This window comes from Blennius ocellaris (assembly GCF_963422515.1).
Source record: "Blennius ocellaris genome assembly, chromosome: 21".
NCBI lineage: Eukaryota > Metazoa > Chordata > Actinopteri > Blenniiformes > Blenniidae > Blennius > Blennius ocellaris.
The window spans coordinates 5,595,649-5,603,302 of record NC_137670.1 but is presented as its reverse complement, the minus strand read 5'-3'; positions in this window follow the sequence as shown (position 1 = coordinate 5,603,302).

The following is a 7,654-nucleotide window of genomic DNA, read 5'->3' as shown; positions in this document are numbered from 1 at the left end:
CAAGGTACTGTCTAGGGTATGGGTGACTGTTTTTTCCTCAATTTTTTCCATCAGGTTGTAACTGTACTTCAAGCTACCTAATATAGGAAAAAGCGACTGACCACCCTTTAAAGAACTTGAGTCACTCATAACATATCTACATCACACCTGTAGACACTTGACTGCCACTTCATAATTAAAGCATTTATTTATGACTATGTAAAAGGGATACAGGAAAAGAATCGTATTGTCAAAATAAAGTGTAAAGGACATTGAAAAGGTTAGATTCTGCTGTGTTACAACAGTGAAGGAACACGTTGCACTCCAGTGCACTGCAGGTAATTTGAGAAGTTATAATTAAAAGTGAATGAGAGTGAAGCACAAAGCAGAACTGATCGTAGCCAACGCTGCAAATATACACACTGTGAACAGCTGATTGGTTATTGATTTGGTCCACGGATGGGCAATATTTACCTAAATATGATCTCTGCGAGCAGATTTTAAATTGATCCCATGTGTGCTACTGAAAAAAAAACCCACGAATGCAAAAATATACATCTAATCACAGATCATTTAAATAAAAAAAAAAACAGTTTTTGGGTGAATAAAAGAACTTTTGTTCATGATCTGCCTCTTCCAAGTCGAGTTCAGTGTCATGGGATTATTAATGGGATTAGAAAGTTTTACCTGATAGATAAATGTGGGTTGATTATGAGATCTTACTTGTAAGCTGGATTAAAAGGTATCTATTTGTTTTTCTGTGTCCGGGATAGCTTTTATTAAATTAGGTTCAAATGAAACTGTGACTCCTCAAACTTTGTTCAAAGTTTGAAAAAGTGTGTTTAAAATGCATTAAAAAAAAAAATAATAATAATATTGAAATATACAGAGTAAATATGAAGATCAGGCCAAATAGGTCGACATAAATCATCTTAAATCAGCTCGAACAGATGATTGTTCACAAGCAGCTCTTGGAAGATTAAATTAAATGAATATTTCATTGCAAGGATTCTTGATTATTGTTTTTATCCCAATTGATTGCTTCTCTGGATTGTAGATGCTGGGATTAGAGTGTGAAGTTGAGGTATAAGTCAGAGGTCATCATATTTAGTAAACACTGAATAAATGTACATTGCTGTCCAAGGTAAAGTGCAAAACAACGAGCTAAGAGCTGCTGCTTGGATGTTTCCCCCCCCCCCCCCAACTTGCTCTTCACATTAATTCATCAGATTGTTTTAATTTGACTTAAATATATGATAAATTAAATACGAAAAGCCACGAGTGAGCGAAGGTGATTGTGATGCGATGGACTACACCAGTCCAACGCTTTTCCACATTCCTCGTCGTGTGTCAGACGAATGTAAGTATCGACATGTTGTTGGATAAATCTGGCGTGTGTTATTTAAATGAATTATGTTAATTTTGAAAGATCCATACTTTTCTCTCTCTCTGTCTTTCTCTCCGAGTGTGAGAATCCCCACGGTGGAATATCAAGCAGACGATCCGAATTCTTCCCCACTTCCCACAGACATGACGGTGATAATCTCCCCCCACCCCACCCACCCTCTCCTGCTCACGCCCTCCGCTTTGAAGGAACTTTTGTTGCGGATCCTGAAATAATAAGACGGTGCGAGGGTCACGTTTGCTCTCGTTGGGTGGCTGCTGCCACTTGGGCAGGAGGAGGAGTGTGTGTGTGTGTGGGGGGGTTATTGCTGCAGATAGGTGCGAGGGGCTAAACTTAACTTGCTGTAAATCACACACACGCATGCACACACACACACACACACACACGAGGGCGAGATAATATGTGTGCCCATGCATGCCTTGGCTTAAGCCTTTTGTGAGGAGCCGCTGGCCTCCCACCTGGTTTCTCTCTTCTGTCCACTGTTACACACAGAGGCTGTTTTTGCACTGTAAGACTAAACTTATGATTGAGACCGTCTGTGTGTGAGTGTGTGTGTGTGTGTGTGTAAGTGTGTAAGTGTGTAAGTGTGTGTGTGTGTGTGTCGGAGCAGCTTGAATTGTAACGAGGCAGCAGTGCTGGTAATGGCTGGTCAGCTGGTATGGCGAGTATTCAGGGCGGGGGCAGTGCATTGTCCTCTCATCGCTCCAACAATGCCCCTCTGAGAGCAGGCCACACATCTACCAGTCACGGGCCTCCCTCTCGCTGCCGCCGTCTCTGCTTTTCTTTCTGTCTGCCATATTTATTCGGCCCCGCAACGGAGTGTAGAGTGAGAGGTGATCGCGGTGGGCCCCGACCTTTCCCCCCCGAATCCTCAAGGTCAAAGTCTTCACGTGAGATCACGCATCCAATGTCGGACGTATTGCACCTTGCATGTTCATTAATGGATTAAATAATTTAAAAAAAGACTCAAACGTTGCATTTATTCATCAGTGCAACTCCCCTGTGCATAATTAATGCTCTGCATCAGTAATTTTTTTTTTTATCCCATTATGGATGCTTAATCAATATTGTATACATCCATATTCATAAAAAGATATGAACTTTATTAAAAAAAAATGTTTTAATGGGATCTAATATCTATCATGGAATCAATATAGAGTTTTTACTCCAGTTTGGAAACTTTACTTCTACAGCTCAGATACAAACTCTTTAAAGGCAAATAAATCCTTCATTAAGTCTCGAGAGATGACGAGGTGGAAAACCACTATTCTCTTGGTATTTCAAGACTGTTCTCAGTGACCTTTTACACAGAGTGGGAAATATACATACGAGTACAATTTCGAAACAAAAATGTCTTTCAATGGGATTCATTTCCAATTGAATTTCTGTAACTATATTGTGCCAGAACGTTAAAAAAAAAAAAAAAAGATTTATGAGATGCACTGGGTGTGTTTTCCCCACATTATGTGACCAACATTTAACTAAACTCTCAAAAATTAAAACCCCAACTTATCATTTCGATAAATAGCAAATATGGCCAAACAATAGTGTTGATGGTATCACTGGAAGAGTAAAGCAAGTTTGTGCGGCATCATATTTCTTCAAATCCTAAAGAAACACAGAGGTAAAGCAAATATATCACAACGAGATATTCCTATATTTTGATTTTGTTAATATATAAGGGTTCTTAGTTTGTATGTTGCAGAAAGGAAAGCAGAAGTTGCAGCATATGTTCAATTTCCTGCTAAAATATCAATCCCAACGTTTTCACATGATAGTTAAATTAAGACCTTGTTGGTGAAGTTGGTTCTAATTAAGATAAAGCTAATAAATATCTAATAATTTTTGTTTCACAGCTTTATAGTGTTTTGTTTCATATTATCGTCATGTGGAGCTCTGACAAACTACAGAAGCTGTTTAATAATGTTTCAATCAGTTAAGGTTTTCAGACCTGTCAAAGAACATGATTCCACTATTTCATTCGTTGAATTAAATGCAAATGCAGATTATTGCAACGGGAACTAATTTATCATTATTTAACTCAGACTAATTGTATTTGAATGTTTTTCAAAGGTTCCTCACAGATTAATAGAATGGTAATTACGCATTACAGTGTGCTGTACCTACATTCAATAATATCTTTGAATGTGAACTTGTTTGCAAAGTTTTCCCACACAAAGACAAATAAAGACAAAACGATATCATTATATTTCCCATTCTTTAACCCACAAAAGTCATTAACTGATCAAACAGTTGAATTATTGTTACACAGCTCGTTCATCAATTTGAGGTTGTGATACTGTATTTTCTCGTCCACGGGTTTTCTCAACGGCGTGGCGGCTTCACGTACGAGATCGTTGATGAAAAGACGCTCTCTTGTGGACAGTTGACGCAAGAGGCGTTAAGTCGTCACGAGGGTTTTTTTTGAGGGAAGTTTGAATCCAGAGTCAGTCTGTCTCAGTTTTGTGTTACCAGCCGTCACCAACAGGGGGCAGCAGAATACAGAAGACACAGATCATCACGTCCCAGCGTTGAGGGAGCAAAGTTCATTCTCCTTCCCGTTGCCTGTTTTAATCTGTGACTGTTGTTGGCCGATTGGTAAATGCAGTTGTTGTTGTTGTTGTTGGCATTCCTCACCTCGGTCAGAAACTTTTCTATGGCGATGGCGTGTTCTCTCTGCGTTGTTGTCCACGATGATGTGTCTCAGGGTCACTCAGGGGTCAAAAGGCCACATGTGGCACTTCACTGGTGAATCTGGAATCAAATAAGAATCAAAAATGGTTACGTCGCTCGCAGGGCTATCACTTGTTACCAAACAAAACTGGTGTTTCACAGTGAGGGGGGAAAGGAAGCTAAAAAAAAAAAAAAAAAAAAAGTACGTGATCATCATTTCCAAACCAAAAACTGAGGAAAAAGTGAAATAGTTAATAAAAATCATGGGGGGAAAAATGCCTTTTTACCAAGATATAATTCTTTAAAATTCAAATCAACGTATGTCTATGCCCTCAATAGTAGTGTTTATTTTTTAGAGTTGTACTTTTAGAGTTGCCTACGTCAAATTGGTCATCCTGAATTTTTTGTGAAGGCGATTGTCCTGTGATGGTGTCGTAACCTGTCTTGAGTGTGTATGCTGTCTCCACGGATTTACAAAATAAAAGTACACAAATGTCGATACGAAGGTCTTGAAGTTGACTCAAGTTGTGGACGTGGTCGGCGGAGATTTTTGATTTCAAAAGTGGATTACATGGTAGAGGACAGCGGAGGCCTGCGAGTTATTTGAAAGCCTGCTGGTTCTAATCCCTCTGCCAAACAGTTTCCGTCTTCAGGTTCCTTGAGCAAGGCCCCTTAACCCCTCGACCGCTCGGCAGGCGCCAGGAAGGTCACTCCGGCGTAAACCTGCTCGGCTGCGGCGACCCCTGAAGGGACCAGCTCTCAAAGGAGATTACAATTTCTACTTAGGTGTCGCTAAACTAAATGGGTACAAGCACCCAATATAGTAATGACACATTTGATCACAAGTTGATTTTAATATACAGGACTTGGGAGTACTTTTACCTTTACACATGATATGAATACTTGTGCAATTACTACCGAAATTAATTGTTAATTTACCGCCCAAAGTCAACGAGGACAGAAGCTGATATATACATAATGTATTTTAATCTATTTTGTATGTTTGTTTGTTTTTTTTGTGAACTCTTTGATTCCTGTGAATTCAAATCACAATTTGTTAAAAATAAAACATAAAACAAACGTGTTATTTCCCACAGACAGACTGTTCAACGGCTGAAATATTCATTTGAATCGGAAGCAGTTTCTAATTTCGCAATATGTTATTCGAGAACCAAAAATGTCCGTCATTACAAACACAAAATGTTATCACGCAGTTTCGTTTTCACTTCCTCATTACTCACCGTCACGATCAGCTGCTTCCTCATTTCAAATCACTCTTGTACATCCTGCAACACACTCACAAGCATTTACTTTTAAATACTTGCACAATTTCACAACCACAATTTACATTTTCAAAATAAACATTCAAAACAGAACATAATGTTCCCAATGTACCAGCATAATATAATCAAACTGGTATGTGAAGTGTTAAAATCCTAATATTATTTGATAGTTTTGAGGAAGTTAACAGATTTAACCCTTTTTTTTTTTTTTTTTTTTTTATTTCCCTAATAGTTTGAGAGTAATGTCATTTCTTCACAGTTTTGTACTGATTTATTAGAAACATTTAGATTTGAATAACAAAGAAAGCGGCAACAAACATATTTTTGTACCAATTACTGCCAAAATGAAGAGGATAAATCTGGATGGAAAAAAAAAGACATTTAAAAGCTGTATTGACTTTTTTTTATTTTAGTATGTTGACGTTCCCCAAAAAAATCAGACGCAAAAACGGCATAGTCAATAGAAAGTGATTTGAACAAAAACTGTCCAAGGAGCTAAAGCGTTTGGTCAAATACATTACTTAAAAACATATAAGCTGCTTTTTGTTTTTTTTTAAACAAATTACTGATATAATAAAAAAAAATTCTCAGCTACTGCATTAAAATGAATGACATCTTTATCCACACAATAATAATAATAATTTTTACTTTTTGATCATTTTCTTTCATGCAGAACACTTTGAGTTGGAGAAAAACAACAACTAAAAACGCTACTTTTTCATGCAAAACACGTGGCCTCGTTTGGCTTCGCTCCTGCTCTGTGCTTTCTCTTGTTTTCCTCGCCGTCTGCCGTTGACGTGTGTCCCGCAGCAGGACATCACCTGCTCACCTGGTTGAGGGGCTCATGCTAATCTAAAGCCGATTACGCCTCTTATCTACTCAGCGCTGGTTATGTGCTTTAGTCCAACAAAAATACCGCGTGGAGTTGGCCTCTTTACCGTTCCCGCTGACTCTTCGAAGGCTCCCCCCGCCCATCTGCTCTAACAAAGCCACGCTTGGCTTCAATATCAGGCCCTCCCGGTCCTCGTGGCAGGATTTGTGTGTATTTCACTTCAAATGCACGCGTTATTAGTGGGTTGTCTTTCAAAGGGTTGGATGAACTGTGCCTCTGCCGTTGTTATTTAGCGAAACTCACCCTGGAGTGGATTTAGAGTGCGTCACGTTGATTTATTCTGCAGCTTCAGGCTGTATATATATATATATATATATATATATATATCCGAGGGAAAATGTCAAAATGCACACGCGTGCATTATGTTAGTCCTGAATGCATCCAGCGAGTACGCCCCCGTGGACACACACACACTTGCACTCGACATGTGAAGCGTCATCCCATGTCCATGTGAAAGCTATAATGCCTTAATTGTCCTCATCCTATTGACTTAATCGGGAACCCTCACAGCACACTGGACTTCTTGATCTGTGCAGCTGAAGGTCGAGACAACAAGAGCCAATATTTCAGGTTTGGAACATATGTCTAAAATCCTTTATTTATGTACACAATCCCCATAATCTCTTCTACACAGACACACAAAGCCAAAAAATAAATAAAATAAAAGATGTTGGAAAAAAAAAAAACTTTACATGGATTTAAATAAAATGTTAATGTTAATTACATTCTTTTTAGAAAAAAAGAAAAGAAAGAAAATTTTATTTTCCGCCATTTCTACACTATGTACAAATACAGCCATCCGGTTGTTGAATATACATACGTATGTGTGTGTGTGTGTGTGTGTGTGAGAACGCACGAGGGAAACATTGACGTTGACCTGGGATTACAGTACAGGGGGGTCAGGAGCCAACATTTAGCTGCCAATTTCAGTCGCCCTCCGTGAGTTTTGGAGCCTCCCCTCGTGCCTGCGCCGGGCGCAGCTCCCGGGTTCCCGCGCCTCACGCTCCAACACGTCCTGCAACATCCAATCTGATTCACACTTTCCCTCCATCTCAGGGGCGCCCTGACCTTCGGAGGTGGACGGTGATGTCATCGAAAGCTGAGTGCGGGGTGGTTCACTTATTTGGCTTTGTCTATATACAGTAAGCAGCTACAGGCCAAAACACGATACCAACAATTGGCTTCCATGAGAGGTGGGTCGCACGTGAAAACAATAAAAAGTACCTGGAAAACACGTGATGTTATTAAATATATCCCACTGATTTCTTGATGGTAGTGATTTTATGGGATTTCTTTTAATTTATTCTCAAAGTTTCAAAAACCAAAGCGATCACCCCATAAATTATGAGTCACTTTTATGGAAGTACTTCTGCTTTTTAGTGATTTGACAAATTAAATAGACTTCCTCAGCTGAGTGACTGT